A 19,970-nucleotide genomic window follows, 5' to 3' on the forward strand; every position below is an offset into this window, starting at 1 on the left:
ACGGACTGCACCTTGACGCTTTATTGGACACTGGATCCGAAGTTAGCCTGATGTGCGCAGACACCTTTGCAGAGGTCACCCAAATGACCCTGTCCACTGGGAGACGCCTTCGGATAGAGGCCTGTGACATCAACATCACCAGCTATACCCAAGACCAGGCTCCAATCACTCAGAAAGCCTGGCTGGAATTCACCTTCCAGGAGATGAAAATTGTACACCCCGTGTACATCTCCAAGGTTAACACGGAACGGATGTTAATTGGCCAGGACCTGTTGGACAGACTGGCCCCCCTGATTGACTGTCATCGCGGACAGCTATAGGCGCAAGTCATGCCGAAGCCCATCAATATGGAGACCACTGGACACACGTCATGTGACAGAGTGGCGGTCGAGGAACCACCTAGTGACTCCCTCGCTCCCACAAATCTATGTGCGCAGTTAGCCCCCTCGCTCCAGACACAAGGCCAAGCGCCCCCTAACCAAGACACCCTGAATAGAGCCGGGAACCGTTGGCCACCTGCTCAAGTTCTGAATGGTCATGAAACCTTCCTCTGTGCCTTAAATAACTCAGAGTCAACACTGTACAGTCCTCTGGTTACCGGTGGCATCCGAGTGGGTGAAACAGCCATACCGGATGCACTTGTAGCTTTGTGGTCAGAGGAATCTGCCATAAGGCAGGAGCTGTATGATGCAATCTGTCAGAACGACCCCTTTGTGCAAAAGAGCCATCGGTTATTATCAGCGGGGTCTCCCCAGACCTCCATGGTAGCTGTTGGTGTTTGCACACTCTCCTTACAGATTGGAAAGAAGGAATTCAGGCACTACATGAGCGTAGTGCCGAAGTTGTCCCATTCTGTTTACATAGGAGCCGACATCTTGGTCCGGCTTGGGGCCCAGATTGATAGGATCAATCAGGTGCTGTGGTCTCAGGCAAACATAGAGAGGAGACCACTGACGGGCACACCTGAGAATATGCGCTCAGGCCAGACCATCCCTCAGGCATGTCAAATCGCAAGCGAATTTGACGTAGCCGTTCCCGCCAGAACAGCTGGTGTACCTGTCCGCCTCATGGTTTTAAAGGGACAGGAACCACAGTGCTCCCAAGCCTTCTTTCAACCAGGACCACACTTCTTTCAGCTGAATTTAACGGTCTGCGGCACACCCCTGCTCGAACTGAACAATCGTTCAGCTTACTTGTTAGTGCAAAATCTGACTAACCACGTCACTCAGATAACAGCCCGAGAGCCTCTGGGCTATCTAATTGACTGTGCATTTCATGATTTTGAGTTGACCATTCCGGTGATTGGTGAGTTGCCAGACTCCCTGATCGGGGACGAAAATGATGCGCAAGTGTACTTCACGCACCCCACTCGGATGATTTCCATTAGTCCTCGGGGAACTATACACACAAGCGCCATCTGTCGCATCGACCTAAGTGGAACCAATGAGATGGTGGTACATGCCATTGTCTCTGATCATAGCTCAGCCTTGAGCAATGATGCCTACCCTCCTTCACAAGAAGAACCATACTCTGGTTTTGAGGCTGAAGCTCAGCAGCAGCTTGATAAAGCTGATGCACTGGAGACAGATACCCAAAGGCAAGAGCTCAAAACACTTTTCTATGAGTTCCGAGACATATTCTCCAGGGACTCTTATGACTGTGGTATCACAGATATGCACACCGTCCGCATACCCACCGATCCCGGCGCACAACCAACATTTGTACGACAGTACAAGATCCCTCTAGCAGCCTTTGAGTCCATTCAAGAAATTCTGGACTCGCTGTTGGAAAAGAAAGTCATCCGGGAATGTAACTCAACGTACAATTCCCCATTGTGGCCGGTGTTGAAACCATCAGGTAAGTGGCGTCTCACTATTGATTACCGGCAGCTGAACAAGCAGGTACCGCTCTCCCGCTGGCCAATGATCCATTTGGACCAAGAACTAGCAAAGGTCACCAATGCGAAGTACTTTTCCACAGTGGATGTGTCAAACGGCTTCTGGACCATGAAAGTGGATCCAGTGGACCAGTACAAACTGGCTTTCTCGTTTGGCAATCGACAATTCACGTGGAACCGGTGTCCCTTTGGCTATTCCAACTCCCCGGCGGAGTTTAACATTTTCCTACATAAGGCCATGAGCGATGCGGTTGCGCGCGGTAATCTAATTTATGTTGACGATATCCTGATGCGTAGTCAGACATGGGATGCCCATCTAGCGGAGATCCGTCACGTGCTCAATCAACTCTCCGGTGCGGGCGCCAAACTGTCCCTGACAAAGGGTCAGTGGTGCCGATCCAAGGTGGAGTACGTCGGACTCCTGGTTGGAGCCAATGGTGTGGAACCACAGTCCAGCAGGGCTCAAGCCATTCAGGACATCAAGTCACCAACCAATGTGTCGGAACTGCGGAGCTTCCTGGGGATCTGTAATTATTCTCGACAGTTCATCGAGGACTATGCAGAGATTTCCAGGCCCCTGACTCAATTGCTCCAGAAGGACAGAGACTTTCTGTGGGAAACAGCCCAAGAAAGTGCTGTCAAGGAGATGAAACACAGGCTCTGCACTGCACCATGTCTTGCCTACCCAGATAAGGACAAGGAGTTCTATCTTGAGGCAAGCTTCTCAGAGCACTGTCTCAGTGCGGCTTTGTCACAACAGTATGACCAAGACAGGCGTGTGGTCGCATATGCCAGTAGGTCATTGACCAGTGTTGAGCTGAAGTTCTCGGACTGCGAAAAAGCCCTACTCGCTACGGTGTGGTCAGTAGAGCACTTCCGGAGCTACATCGGAGGGCAGAAAATTATCATTGAGACCTGCCACCAACCTGTGTCATTCCTAAATAGTCAGCGACTCAGAGAAGGCCGAGTCTCCAACAGTCGCATCGCAACCTGGATGATGGCTCTGCAAGGCTATGAGGTTGAGGTGAGGTATGCTCAGAACCACAAAATGGCCCTGGGCCAAGGGTTGGCGGAATGCCAACATTGCATTGGTGAGGGTGAACCTCACGAACTCCCCATGATGACAACAACTGCAACACTGCCATCGAACCATCACTATTTTGATGAGAATGTTTGTCGCGGTCTTCCAAAAGTCTATGTGGACGGGTGCTCATTCCATCATGAGGGCCAAGTCCAAGCCGGTGTAGGTATAGTTTGGGCAAACTACTCTGTCGATGAACCCCAACAGTATCACCTTGGACCCAAGACTAGCCAGTATGCGGAGATAGCCGGTGTGCTTATCGTCCTACAACAGGCAGCTCGGGCTAACATTCCAGAGTTAGTTATCTGTTCAGACTCAAACTACGCCCGGTACAGTTTTGTCTCTCACTTCCCAGTGTGGAAACAGAATGGTATGAACAATGCCAGAGGAAAGGTCGTGAAGCACTCAGAACTTTTCTTGGCTGGTGACAAACTTGTCAGTGATCGTGGCATGAGGGTATACTGGAAAAAGGTCAAGGGGCACTCTCAAGTCGCAGGCCCGGACAAGGATGGCAACGATGAAGCAGATCGGTTAGCCAAATCCGGCGCGTTAGATGGTAGCCCTTGGCAGTTCCAAGAAGAATGGCTCCCAGCAGTGGACACCTGCTCAGTGAACGCAATCACTCGCAGACAGGCTTGGAATGGTCAAGACCAACCAGACGACAGTCACCAAACAGTGTGTTTGGGTAGGAAGCCCGGCGACGCCGACCTGGTCACCATGCAAAAACAGGATCCAGTGATCAAGGCCATTTACCGGTTCGTGTCGGATCCTCTGAAAAACCCCATCTCAGCAGAATCGCTGGAACAATCCGGTGATCTGAGGACATTGTACAATCTCAGAAAACATCTGAAGATTGAAAAAGGGTTGTTGGTGTACACCCCAAATGATCAGAAACCTCCTCGATGGGTCGTTCCAGCTGAGCATAGGGGTGTGATGATCGTTCATGCTCATGACGCACCCTGTGGGGGTCATAGAGGCTCCAAGGCCACCTATAAAACGCTCCGACAGGTGGTGTACTGGCCATTCATGGCTAAGGACATAACAGAATATGTCAGTGGTTGTCTAGTCTGTTGCCAGTTCCAGCCATCACAACCCCTACACCGAGCTCCTCTACAGAAGAGGGGAATCGCGTTTCCCTGGTCGAACCTCCAAATAGACTGGATCGGCCCCGTTCCAAAATCCTCGAGAGGTAACAAGTACCTCCTCACGGTAACTTGTGCCTTTACCAAATGGGTTGAGTCTCTCCCTGCCCCTAATGACACGGCTGAAACCACAGCCATCTTGCTGGTCAACCACGTCTTCAGCCGTTGGGGCCTTCCTTTGTCTATCGACTCAGATCGGGGCACTCACTTCACAGCTACGGTAATGACTTCATTGTGGGAAATGCTGGGTGTCGAGGCAAAGTTCCACATTGCCTACCACCCTCAGTCATCCGGACAGGTTGAGCGAGCCAACCGTACCATCGTTGGCATGCTGAGGAAATACGTGAAGGCTAATGGCAAAGATTGGGACGTGAAACTCCCTTTGGTGCTGATGGCCATCAGATCAACTCCTCACCGCTCTACCGGAGTTACCCCGTTTGAGATGATGACAGGGAGAGAGATGACTCTTCCCTTACACCTCCTCTACAGGCCTGAGGATGTGAGTGTGGCTGCAGCATATGCTACCCACCAATATGTAGCAGACCTGCAAGCACACCTCAGGGCCACCTTTGCCTGGGCTCAGGGAAACCTCGAGGCCAGTGCTAAAGGACAGAAGGCCTTTTATGACAAAAGGGCGACCGAGAGTGAATATCAGGTTGGGGACAAGGTACTGTATTTCAACTTTACCAAACCCATCGGTACGCCTAAAAAGTTTCTCCCAAACTGGTCTGGCCCTCATGAGATTGTGGGAAAGCTGTCACCGGTCGCTTACCGCATCAGGATCTCAAAGCCAAACCAAACCCCGGTGTATAAGTGGGTCCATGTTAACCAGATTAGGCCATATAACCCTTCAACCGTCCAAGGGGGGTCTCATGACTAACTGGTAGATAGGCTCCCTCACCACTAATGTAGCATGCTACTTACCCCTCATATACCTTCCGTTCCTGGGCATTAATCCACTTCAACCTATATCCATTCCAGAATGCACCTTGAGTGGATCCTTGTGATGTTCCTGGTCCTTCGGACAGCACAGTCCGACGAGGTGGTGGAACCGGGACCTCCTACTGGCATCGTTCTCCAGGATGCTCCTGGACTTCTTCTAGTAAATTGCCACCTCTACACCCAAAGGGTCTATGTCCGCCTTGACCCTCAGGACGTCTACCAGAAACACATGGATGCGCCCAAGGACCTCCCCTCCGATGGGAGGTATCTGAACAGCCAAACCCAAACAACCCTGGAACATGCTCGCCTGACTACTGTCCACATCTTGGAACAATTGCAGAAGTTCCTAGTAACTGAAGAAGAACTGGGGGGGACAAAGCGTCAGAAGCGATTCCTAGGGGGGTTGTTAACTGCAGTTTCTGCGATTGGGTCGTTGTTTTCAGTTGGTCTCTCTGCTGCTAACTCTGTTAGTTTGAGCACAATAAAAAGGCAGGTAAACGACCTGAAGCAGGAGATGCCAGAGATACAGCAGAAACTGTTTGTCCAACAGCAGCAGTTGCAGGGTGTTGGTAGGACTTTACAAGGTACCATACTTACAGTCAACAGGCATTCAACACTTTTGAATAGTACTGTCTATGCCCTCAGCAAGCTGTCCCATATTGTAGAGACCGAAACCTCTGTGGTGCGTATGATCAGGGATCTTATGTCCGACCTCCTAAGGGAAGTCAGCTCCTCAGTGAATAGCCTGAGTGGAGGAACTATCCCTTCATACCTCGTACCCCTCAGTATGGTTGAAAGTATTGTACAGTCTGCTACCACCACCACAGTTCAAACTTCACAGGTTCATTTGGCCTATAGCCTGGGTAGTGCCATCCCTATATACGTCAATCCAGCAAAACTAGAGATAGGATTCATCCTTAATCTACCTATTATAGAAAAGCAACATATATATCGCCTTAAGTCTGCCCTCAATGTAGGCTTCTGGCAGGATGACATACATGTACATATCAAAACACCACCCATGCTAGCCTATCATGAAGATAGCCCGACACTCTACCTTATCCCTAACCTAGACATGTGTACTCTCACAAAAGACATTCACTGGGTATGTCCTAGCAACCCATTCATTAGGGATACCACTGAACGCTTATGTGGCCTTAGAGTCGGTGCGTCTTCAGAAAAATGCAGGGCTAGCATGACTATAAAGGATGATGTCGAGGAAACCCGCATAGAGAGAGTTGGGGCTCGGTGGCTTGTGAACACCCCTAAGCAGGAGATCACAATGTCCTACGACCGCCACGATACAGCCACAAGGATGAAGCTCCCTAACCAAACCATCTTTATCACAGTCCCCCAAGGGACTACAGTCCATATTGAGGACACTGTCCTACACTACCTCAATCCTGAGAGATATGAGACAGAAATAGAGATGGTAGATGCCTTTCGAGGCTACACACTCGATCTTGGTGACACCCTTCGACAGCAACTCCTGTCTGAAGGGACCAAAACGGTCCAATTCAGTCTGGATCAGTCTGGACTCCAAACTACTCTCCTCAGTCCAATAGTCAGAAGGTCATCTGATCCCTGGGGTACTATTAGCGGAGTCGCGTTTGGACTTCTCCTGGGTGGCTGGATCGTTACTGCGGGTGTGGTACTAATTCTCTCTAGACACATTCAAACCTTACACACTAAAATTGACTCCCTCACCAGAATCCCTGACCGATTTAAACGCAAGCCCTGTGGTGTTCTTCCTCTTTCACCCAGGACTGCAGGAGACTGTGTTGAGTGATAGGGACAATGACCCCCTATGCACTTCACCCAGCCCTAGAACTGCATGCCCTTGTGTACTAACACATATAATCTCAGGGAATATGTAACCAACGGTCAACAGTGTATTTTGATATGTACCTTTGTTTTGTTTCTTTGCCTACTATAGCCTACATAACCTACCTCAATTGCCCAGATGTTAGCAGTCTGTAATCTTTGCCCAGATGTTGCAAGCCTGTCATGTACTGTGAATGGACTTTTGACCCACTTTGTGTCCTCAGGACTGATTTGAGCTCGTCCTAAGGCCAAGGGGGGATGTTGGGGCCAACATAAGAACTTTTTGAAACAGGGAAACGCCTTTGTCCACGCCATTGATGACGCAATCAACGCCGCCTCCCACTGTAATTTAATGGAAATTTAGCCAATACAGTAACAGCCGGAAATACGCAACTGCTGGACCTCACAAAAGCCTCAGGCGCGAATTTCACGGCCTCTTTCTAACCTACGGCTATCCCATGCTGTTCGTTCCAAAAGAGACTCCCATCTAATTAATTTTAAGAACACTCCCTTTGTGTCTGAACCCTTGATCACGGTTCTATTCATTGGGCCTGCTAGTTCTGAAATTATACACATCAATACTTGCAAGGACCCGATATTTTATCGGAGATCGCACATACATTGTGCGGTTTTAATCAACTTTGGAGCTAGAAGACGACCGGCTTCTCTTCCTCCTCCAACCACGCGTGAGACGACGACGCCTTCCCCTGGTCAGGCCAGAGACGGATTTCCCTGGTCCCGCCAGAGACGCCCTTCCCCCGGGACAACGGTACCTGGACAGCGTTAATTCCCTGGAGCATCACAGATTCTCCAAGCAACAAACTTTGCCTGCTGACGACGGTCAGCTGTTTGAGACTGGTCGAATATCATCAGATATTCGCCCCCAAGTAAGGCTGCGCATCTGGGCATTAGTTTTGTTAATGTTATATACATTGTATCGCTAGATTAACTTTATGTAACTTTGTTAAATTGTTTTTCTCGTTTACAACTTCCACACGATCATCCAATTACATTGTTCTCTCTCTCTCTCTCTCCTCCGTACAAATAACCCTCCGGGCTTATAGTCAGTGGATTCTAAGTTTATAAATTAATTTAATCAAGCACCGCAAACTCGCGGAAACGCTTCCCAAAGCGCAAGTACTCTTGTTGCGGTGATTTCATTAATTTGTCTCCTGACCACCCAAATTTGAGCTAGGTGTACGCGCCATTACGCGCTAGAACCATAGGTCCACCATTATAAGGCCCTACCTACATTCTCCACCAATTCCTTCCCCCATCCTCTTCGCCCGCTACGTGTACTCACGTGCACGCGCTCTTTCCCTCTTCCTTTGTCTCCTTCCCTCGCTTTCTCGACGCGGGCATACGTGTACGCGCATTCCTTTGTCCTCCATCTTTCTTCCCACTTCAATGCGTTACTTTTCCGTCACGCCCTTCTTATTTAGCTGTGTTTATATGTTTCTTGTGTTCAATAAATACCCCTTTATTGTAACCGGTTGTCCGTCAATGTTTTTCCAACACTAAATCAAGCCAACTAGCTATTTAAGAACTACTTATAAGGCTACTTATAAAATTCGAACTCATATAAGTGGTTGTTGAATTCATAGTATTAATTCAACGGTATGACTGTTGAATGATTTATTAAATCATTACCATTGAGTTCGTTATTAATAACGTAGCTAAATTTAATAATTAAATGAGACTGATTACTAAATACGATATTACCCTTCGGAACCTACAATATCATGCTGACTACATTTTGTGTGAATGTGATGAACCCCCTAGGAAGAGTATTTCAAAGTTTGGTACGTGAAAAAAAACACTTAAAAACACACAAAATCCAAAATAGCTCACTTCCTGTTGAGGGAAGTTAAGGGATGCAAATGAGAAATGTGTGTGTCTTGAGGAGACCCTTATGCCTACCAGACGTGGTGCATTTACGTGAAAGTATGTGTCCACAATATTAGAAAAAAGCCATAGGGGGCGCTGTGTAGCCACGCCCAGATGAATGTGGATATGGATGTGATTGCACTCCAAAAGAATATATATATATTTGCAAAATATCAGCCCGATCAGATGATGTAGAACGGAATTAAGCCCACTTCCTGTTTTTGGGCGTAACGTGTGTATTATACGCCTCGCCATTGCCAAACCGTTTGAGATATCAAAAATCCTTTCGTCATTTAGGGTCAGGACTATTCTAAGATCATGATGACTACATTTGGTGTGAATGTGATGAATACCTTAGCAGGAACGCATACAAACATGATAAAAACCTCACGTCCGTTGCCAGATGGTGGCGCTATAACATTGATTTCTTCTTGGTATTTGGATGTGATTACACTCTAACAGTGAACATATTTGTAAAATATCAGCCAGATCAGACAATGTAGACCATGAATTTATGGCTACTTCCTGTTGGCGCGGCGTGACATGAAAATTGTACGCCTCGCCATGACCATACCGTTTGAGATATCAAAAATATCCTTTGGAATTAGTATCATGACTATCCTGAGACCGGTTTGACCACATTTCGTGTGAATGCAATGAACCCCCTAGGAGGAGTACTTAAAAGTGTAGTACGTGTAAAATGCACAAAATTCAAAATGGCTGACTTCCTGTTCACATATTTGATTGGATGCGAAAGAGAAATGTGTTTGTCCAGAGGAGCCCCACATGCATACCAAATTAGGTGAAGGTTGCTCCAAGTGCCTGTCCACAATAGAAGAAAAAGCATTAGGGGGCGCTGTGGAGTCCCTCGGCCACGCCCAGGTCTGAGCATCTGATACATCCTGACAGCCAACACTTCTCATGTGTGTGCAAAATTCTGTGAGTTTTCATCCATGGCAAGCACCTCAAAAATGCAAAATACATTGAAAAAAAAGAGAATAATAGTTATAGGGGGCGCTGTCTAGCCACGCCCCGATTGATATGTATATATTTCATATTGTACTCCAACAGTGAACATATTTGTAAAATATCAGCCAGATCGGACGATGTCGAAAAAAAAGTCTTTTTTTTGCACGCAATATGTGTACTGTACGACTCGCCATTTTCATACCGTTTGAGATATCAAAAATCCCTTCACAGCTTATGGTCATGACTATCCTAAGATCATGCTGACCACATTTCGTGTGAATGTGATGAATGCCCTAGCAGAAAGGCATACAAATATGATAAAGACCTCACTTCCTGTTGCCAGATGGTGGCGCTATAACATTGACCCGTTCTTGGGATATGGATGTGATTATACTCCAACAATAAACGTATTTCTAAAATATCAGCCAGATCAAACGATGTAGACCATGAAATTACGGCCACTTCCTGTTGGCGTGGCGTGACATAAAAATTATACGCCTCCCCAGGAACGTCCCGTTTGAGCTATCAAAAATATCCTGGCAATTCAGCATCATGAATATCCTGAGACCATTCTGACCACAGGTGGTGTGAATGTGATGAACCCCCTAGGAGGAGTACTTAAAAGTGTAGTACGTGTAAAACACACAAAATCCAAAATAGCTCACTTCCTGTTCGCATATTTGCATCAATGCGAATGAGAAATGTGTTTGAATTGAGGAGCCACACATGTTTACCAAATTAGTTTCATGTAGTTCAAAGTGCCTGCCCACAATAGACAACAATGCAATGGGGGGGGGGGTCAGCGCAATAGGGGGCGCTGTGGAGTCCCTCGGCCACACCCAGGTCTGAGCATCTGATAGATCCTGACGGCCACCACTTCTGATGTGTCTGCAAAATTTCAAGACTTTTTAGCCATGGCAAGGCCCTCAAAAATGCCCATTTGACGGAAGAGAAAGAATAATAATAATAATAATAATAATAATAATAATAATAATAATAATCCTTCCAATAACAATAGGGTCCTTCGCACCCTACGGTGCTTGGGCCCTAATAAATATAGCTGCAAGCAGCAATGAACGGGCCCAAGCACCATGGGCGCAACCGCCTTGGTGGCAAAGTTGTGCCAATGACATGTTTAACAATATGTACACACTTTGGAAATAATCACCTTCCTTGGCAACGTATAGTGTGCACAGGAATTCCCCTTTGATCAATGAAGATGTTGGTGTTGCTATTGGAATACATCAATGATATGAGACTCACTTCCTGTTGCCAGATGGTGGCGCTATATTATTGAGCCATGTATGGTTTTTGAATTTGATTACACTCCAATAATAAACCTATTTCTAAATTTTCAGCCACATCGGAAGATGTTGAGTGAAATTAAGGTCAATTCAATGTTCTAGTTTCCAGATGGTGGCACTATAACATTGAGTCGTTTTTGGAATATGGATTTAATTACACTCCAACAATATACATATTTCTACATTTTCGGCAACATCGGAAGATGTCGAGTAAAATTAAGGCCACTTCCTGTTCCCAGATGGTGGCGCTATAACATTGAGTCATTTTTGGGATATGGATGTGATTACACTCCCACAACGAACATATCTGTGTAATATCAACCAGATCAGACCATCTGGAATGAAATTAAGACCACTTCCTGTTCCCGCAGCGAGACCTCAAATTGTACGCCTCGCCATAGCCGTACCGTTTGACATATCAGAAATATCCTTTCAATTTAGCATCAGGATTATCCTGAGACCATTCTCACCACATTTGGTGTGAATGTGATGAACCCCCTAGGAGGAGTATTTCAGAGTTTGGTACGTGTAAAACCACTTAAAAACACACAAAATCCAGAATAGCTCACTTCCTGTTTGGAAAAGTTAAGGGATGCAAATGAGAAATGTGTGTGTCTTGAGGAGACCCATGTGCATACCATATTCGGTGAATTTACGTGAAAGTATATGTCCACAATATTAGAAAAGAACCATAGGGGGCGCTGCGTAGCCACGCCCACATGTATGTGGATATGGATGTGATTGCACTCCAACAGTGAATATATCTGTAAAATATCAGCCCAATCAGACGATGTAGAACGGAATTAGGCCCACTTCCTGTTTTCGCTCGTAACGTGTGTATTGTACGCCTCGTCATTGCCAAACCGTTTGAGATATCAAAAATCCCTTTGGCTTTTAGGGTCAGGACTATGCTAAGATCATGGTGACTACATTTGGTGAGAATGTGATGAATACCCTAGCAGGAACGCATACAAATATGATAAAAACCTCACTTCCTGCTGCCAGATGGTGGCGCTATAACATTGACTTCTTCTTGGGACATGGATGTGAGTATACTCACACAATGAACATAATTGTGAAATATCAGCCAGATCAGATGATGTAAACCACAAAATTATGACCACTTCCTTTTGGCGCGGCGTGACATAAAAATTTATCGCCTCGCCATGACCAGACCGTTTGAGATATCAAAAATATCCTGGCAATTTAGAATCATGACTATCTTGAGAACATTCTTACCGCATTTGGTGTGAATACGATGAACCGCCTAGGAGGAGTACTTAAAAGTGTAGTACATGTGAAAACGCACAAAATTCAAAATGGCTGACTTCCTGTTCGCATATTTGCATCAATGCGAATTAGAAATGTGTTTGGTCCGAGGAGTGCTATATGCGTACTAAATTTGGTGAAGGTAGCTCAAAGTGCCTGCCCACAATAGACAACAATGCAGGGGGGGGGGGGGGTCAGCACAATAGGGGGCGCTGTGGAGTCCCTCGGCCAAACCCAGGTCTGAGCATCTGATACATCCTGACGGCCACCACTTCTGATGTGTCTGCGAAATATCAAGACTTTTTAGCCAGGGCAAGGCCCTCAAAAATGCCCATTTGACGGAAGAGAAAGAATAATAATAATAATAAATATAGCTGCAAGCAGCAATGAACGGGCCCAAGCACCATGGGCGCAACCGCCTTGGTGGCATAGTTGTGCCAATGACATGTTTAACAATATGTACACACTTTGGAAATAATCACCTTCCTTGGCAATGTATAGTATGCACAGGAATTCCCCTTTGATCAATGAAGATGGTGGTGTTGCTATTGGAATGCATCAATGATATGAGACTCACTTCCTGTTGTCAGATGGTGGCGCTATGATATTGAGCCGTGTATGGTTTTTGAATTTGATTACACTCCAATAATAAACCTATTTCAAAATTTTCAGCCACATCGGAAGATGTTGAGTGAAATTAAGGTCAATTCAATGTTCTAGTTTCCAGATGGTGGCGCTATAACATTGAGTCGTTTTTGGAATATGGATTTAATTACACTCAAACAATATACATATTTCTAAATTTTCGGCCACATCGGAAGATGTCAAGTAAAATTAAAGCCACTTCCTGTTGCCAGATGGTGGCGCTAAAACATTGAGTCATTTTTGGGATATGGATGTGATTACACTCCCACAACGAACATATCTGTGTAATATCAACCAGATCAGACCATCTAGAATGAAATTACGACCACTTCCTGTTGCCGCGGCGAGACCTCAAATTGTACGCCTCGCCATAGCCGTACCGTTTCACACATCAGAAATATCCTTTCAATTTAGCATCAGGATTATCCTGAGACCATTCTCACCACATTTGGTGTGAATGTGATGAACTCCCTAGGAGGAGTATTTCAGAGTTTGGTACGTGTAAAAACACAAAAAAACACACAAAATCCAGAATAGCTCACTTCCTGTTTGGAAAAGTTAAGGGATGCAAATGAGAAATGTGTGTGTCTTGAGGAGACCCATATGCATACCATATTCGGTGAATTTACGTGAAAGTATATGTCCACAATATTAGAAAAGAACCATAGGGGGCGCTGCGTAGCCACGCCCAGATGAATGTGGATATGGATGTGATTGCACTCCAACAGTGAATATATCTGTAAAATTTCAGCCCAATCAGACGATGTAGAACGGAATTAAGCCCACTTCCTGTTTTCGCTCGTAACGTGTGTATTGTACGCCTCGCCATTGCCAAACCATTTGAGATATTAAAAATCCGTTTGGCTTTTAGGGTCAGGACTATCCTAAGATCATGCTGACTTCATTTGGTGTGAATGTGATGAATACCCTAGCAGGAACACATACAAATATGATAAAAACCTCACTTCCTGTTGCCAGATGGTGACGCTATAACATTGACTTCTTCTTGGGACATGGATGTGAGTATACTCACACAATGAACATATTTGTAAAATATCAGCCAGATCAGACGATGTAAACCACAAAATTATGGCCACTTCCTTTTGGCGCGGCGTGACATAAAAATTGTACGCCTCGCCATGACCATACCGTTTCAGATATCAAAAATATCCTGGCAATTTAGAATCATGACTATCTTGAGACCATTCTTACCACATTTGGTGTGAATGCGATGAACCGCCTAGGAGGAGTACTTAAAAGTGTAGTACATGTGAAAACGCACGAAATTCAAAATGGCTGACTTCCTGTTCGCATATTTGCATCAATGCGAATGAGAAATGTGTTTCAATTGAGGAGCCACACATGCCTACCAAATTATGTTTATGTAGCTCAAAGTGCCTGCCCACAATAGACAACAATGCGGGGGGGGGGGGGGGACAGCGCAATAGGGGGCGCTGTGGAGTCCCTCGGCCACACCCAGGTCTGAGCATCTGATAGATCCTGACGGCCACCACTTCTGATGTGTCTGCAAAATTCCAAGACTTTTTAGCCAGGGCAAGGCCCTCAAAAATGCCCATTTGACGGAAGAGAAAGAATAATAATAATAATAATAATAATAATAATAATAATAATAATCTTTACAATAACAATAGGGTCCTTCGCACCCTACGGTGCTTGGGCCCTAATAATAATAATAATAATAATAATAATAATAATAATAATAATCCTTCCAATAACAATAGGGTCCTTCGCACCCTACGGTGCTTGGGCCCTAATAATAATAATAATAATCCTTCCAATAACAATAGGGTCCTTCGCACCCTACGGTGCTTGGGCCCTAAATATAGCTGCAAGCAGCAATGAACGGGCCCAAGCCCCATGGGGGCAACCGCCTTGGTGGCATAGTTCTGCCAATGACATGTTTCACAACATGTACACACTTTGGAAATAATCACCTTCCTGGACAACGTATAGTGTGCACAGGAATTTCCCTTTGATCAATGAAGATGTTGGCGCTGCTATTGGAATGCATCAATGATATAAGCCTCACTTCCTGTTGCCAGATGGTGGCGCTATATTATTGATCCGTGTATGTTTTTTGAATTTGATTACACTCCAGAAATAAACATATTTGTACATTTTCAGCCACATCGGAAGATGTTCAGCGAAATTAAGGTCAATTCCTGTTTCCAGATGATGCTGCTATAACATTGAGTCGTTTTTGGAATATGGATTTGATTACACTCCAACACTGAGCATCTGTGTAAAGTTGCAGTCACATCAGACATTGGAGAATTTAAGTATGACCACTTCCTGTTTGTCTGGCATGATGTGTTTATCTGCCTGACCATAGCTATATCATCCCAGTAAATCAAAAATCTGTTTTGTCAGGACCATCCTAGCATCATGCTGACCACATTTACCGTGAATGTCATGAACCCATTGAAAAATAATGCTTAAGAATGCAATATAAGGCTCACTTCCTGTTGCCAGCGGGTGGCGCTTTGCCATTTAGCCTTTATTGGAAAATGGATGAGATTACACTCCAAAAATGAACGTGTGAAGTTTCAGCCACAACAGACAATTTAGAATGAAATAAAAATAACGTCTTGCTTGCACATTGTGATAACATGCTACAGTCCTGTATGGAGAGCAGAGATTAATTAATTTCCATAGTTTTTACACGGGGAGGCACAATTTATGCTTGAAAAGTCATTAGGCCATAAACATGCACTCAAAATGAAAACAATTGGCTTCAAGAAACTATTCAAATTCATTGTGGCTGCAGCGGGGATCGAACGGCTGAATTTGCGTGCCTTAATCCACCGCCCTAACCATTATGCTATACTGCCCGCTTATACACGGGTGCCATCTATTGGCCAAATGTCTCCTTTTATCTTGGTTTAATAATTTCTCTACGAAGTGTCGGATAATATTGCACGAAACGTCTAGTTAACCAGCATCATTCTTTTCCATTTCACTGGTAATTATGCTGCCTGAAACGCATTTGTTCAGCCAAATCTAAAAGATGCCAACTCTCTGCCCTCAATACAGTATTTTCATATTAATTTACCATTCCTAGCGAAATTGTATGTTCTCTTAATTCGTGTTTAATGACAAGCCTAATAAACTAACATAGCTGGCGATTTAACTGAAAGTTTTCTATTCATGTAAACCAACGTAGCTGACCTGTTTTTTGACTCACACAGACAGTGGACTGGCTGGCTGCTGTTAGCCCGTGCGTGTCATCTCGCAACGACCTGCATGTGATACCTTTGTTGAACAAAACGGTCTCATGTTAACACAGCGTTCGAGCAGAGCCACCTCAGACGCTAAAGTTTCTTTTTGACTTCATGTGTTTATCTTTTAAAAATATGATACTCTCCTGCCAGTTAAAGCCTGTCTTTAAGTCTTTAAATGTCTTTAATATTTATTTTAGTTATTCAATTCATGTAATGAAAATAGATGCAAAGAAACGTCGGGCTGGGTGTTGTCAATACATTTTGTCACGTAGGCTGCAGCTGTAAATCATACATCGTTATGCCTACTGGCTCGCTAGAAAAAAACAAAAACCTATCCCCGTATCAGAAATGGGGGGAAGTTACAGCGACGCAGTTAGTCTGTGAGTAGAACAGATTGTGTAGACAACTTCACTGTTTCCACAAAGGTGATGTGCTTTTTAACAGGACTTGGTCAGTGTAATGATATAAATGCTAGCATTCGATTATGGTCAACGGTACCGAAAATGCCCGTTGCACCAGCCATCATAACAAATGTCCCAATATAGGATCGATTTAAACCTCTATATATTTTTATTTCACGTTGACAGTGTAGGCTATTATGTGTATTCCGACGCGAATTACATTTAATTGGGTTACGGCATTCACTTCAACCGAATGAAGTCAAATAGAAACGGCTCGAATTCCTTAATAAGGCTTCTTGGTTTTCAAGCTAACTTTCCGAACAGCTGTTTTGTATTGAGTCCTTAAAATGCTACAACACGGTTTTTTTTAAACCAAATAACATTGAACGTCATTGCAAGATATATGCAATACCAACTTTTGCCAGTAGATGGCAGTCGCGTATTAGAAATGGGAGAGTCATTTGCGACTTGCGTTGAAGTTTTAAGACTGGATATAATGAGTCTCCAGCGAAAATAGTGAACTATTATTGCTTAATGGATGTGATGACACTCCAACAATGAACATATGTGAAAAGTTGTAGCCTCAAAATCAGGCAATGTAGAATTTAATACCTTTTTGAAATTATTTAATACATAATTGTATTAAAACATGAACTGTTTGGGCAGCATTACAAGTTAATTTTAAGGCTGACCATAGCCATACCATTCCAAGATATTAAAAATCAGTTCATAGTTGTGTGTCAGGGCTATAATATCATGCTGACCACATTTTGTGTGAATGTGATGAACCCCCTAGGAAGAGTATTTCAATGTTTGGTACGTGAAAAAACACTTAAAAACACACAAAATCCAAAATAGCTCACTTCCTGTTGGGAAAAGTTAAGGGATGCAAATGAGAAATGTGTGTGTCTTGAGGAGACCCTTATGCCTACCAGACGTGGTGCATTTACGTGAAAGTATATGTCCACAATATAAGAAAAAAGCCATAGGGGGCGCTGTGTAGCCACGCCCAGATGAATGTGGATATGGATGTGATTGCACTCCAAAAGTGAATATATTTGTAAAATATCAGCCCGATCAGATGATGTAGAACGGAATTAAGCCCACTTCCTGTTTTTGGGCGTAACGTGTGTATTATACGCCTCGCCATTGCCAAACCGTTTGAGATATCAAAAATCCTTTCGTCATTTAGGGTCAGGACTATTCTAAGATCATGATGACTACATTTGGTGTGAATGTGATGAATACCCGAGCAGGAACGCATACAAACATGATAAAAACGTCACTTCCGTTGCCAGATGGTGGCGCTATAACATTGATTTCTTCTTGGTATTTGGATGTGATTACACTCTCACATTGAACATATTTGTAAAATATCAGCCAGATCAGAGAATGTAGACCATGAATTTATGGCTACTTCCTGTTGGCGCGGCGTGACATGAAAATTGTACGCCTCGCCATGACCATACCGTTTGAGATATCAAAAATATCCTTTGGAATTAGTATCATGACTATCCTGAGACCACTTTGACCACATTTCGTGTGAATGCAATGAACGCCCTAGGAGGAGTACTTAAAAGTGTAGTACGTGTAAAATGCACAAAATTCAAAATGGCTGACTTCCTGTTCACATATTTGATTCGATGCGAATGAGAAATGTGTTTGTCCAGAGGAGCCCCACAAGCGCACCAAATTAGGTGAAGGTAGCTCAAAGTGCCTGTCCACAATAGAAGACAAAGCAATAGGGGGCGCTGTGGAGTCCCTTGGCCACGCCCAGGTCTGAGCATCTGACAGTTCCTGAGAGACACCACTTCTCATGTGTGTGCAAAATTCCATGAGTTTTCATCCATGGCAAGCACCTCAAAAATGCACAAAACATAGAAAAAAAAGATTATAATAATTATAGGGGGCGCTGTCTAGCCACGCCCCGATTGATATGTATATATTTGATATTGTATTCCAAGAGTGAACATATTTCTAAAATATCAGCCAGATCGGACGATATCGAAAAAAAAGTCATTTTTTTGCACGCACTATGTCTACTCTACGACTCGCCATTTCCATACCGTTTGAGATATCAAAAATCCCTTCGCAATTTAGTGTAAGGACTATCTTAAGATCATGCTGACCACATTTGGTGTGAATGTGATGAATGCCCTAGCAGGAATGCATACAAATATGTTAAAGACCTCACTTCCTGTTGCCAGATGGTGGCGCTATAACATTGACCCGTTCTTGGGACATGGATGTGTTTATACTCCAACAGTAAACGTATTTCTAAAATATCAGCCAGATCAGACGATGTCGACCATGAAATTACGGCCACTTCCTGTTGGCGTGGCGTGACATAAAAATTGTAATCCTCCCCGTGACTGTCCCGTTTGAGCTATCAAAAATATCCTGGCAATTTAGCATCATGACTATCCTGAGACCATTCTGACCACAGTTGGTGTGAATGCGATGAACCCCCTAGGAGGAGTACTTAAAAGTGTAGAACGTGTAAAACGCACAAAATCCAAAATGGCTGACTTCCTGTTTGGATATTTGATTAGATGCGAATTTGAAATGTGTTTGCCCTGAGGAGTGCTATATGCATACTAAATATGGTGCAGGTAGCTCAAAGTGCCTGCCCACAATAGAAGACAATGCGATAGGGGGCGCTGTGGAGTCCCTCAGCGACGCCCAGGTCTGAGCATGTGAGAGATCCTGACAGCCACCACTTCTGATGTGTGTGAAAAATTCCGTGAGTTTTCATTCATGGCAAGCACCTCAAAAATGCACAAAACATTGAAAAAAAAAGAATAATAATAATAAATATAGCTGCAAGCAGCAATGAACGGGCCCAAGCCCCATGGGGGCAACCGCCTTGGTGGCATAGTTCTGCCAATGACATGTTTCACAACATGTACACACTTTGGAAATAATCACCTTCCTGGACAACGTATAGTGTGCACAGGAATTTCCCTTTGATCAATGAAGATGTTGGCGCTGCTATTGGAATGCATCAATGATATAAGCCTCACTTCCTGTTGCCAGATGGTGGCGCTATATTATTGATCCGTGTATGTTTTTTGAATTTGATTACACTCCAGAAATAAACATATTTGTACATTTTCAGCCACATCGGAAGATGTTCAGCGAAATTAAGGTCAATTCCTGTTTCCAGATGATGCTGCTATAACATTGAGTCGTTTTTGGAATATGGATTTGATTACACTCCAACACTGAGCATCTGTGTAAAGTTGCAGTCACATCAGACATTGGAGAATTTAAGTATGACCACTTCCTGTTTGTCTGGCATGATGTGTTTTTTATGTGCCTGCCCATAGCTATATCATCCCAGTAAATCAAAAATCTGTTTTGTCAG

This window comes from Conger conger, chromosome 1 (genome assembly GCF_963514075.1).
Source record: "Conger conger chromosome 1, fConCon1.1, whole genome shotgun sequence".
NCBI lineage: Eukaryota > Metazoa > Chordata > Actinopteri > Anguilliformes > Congridae > Conger > Conger conger.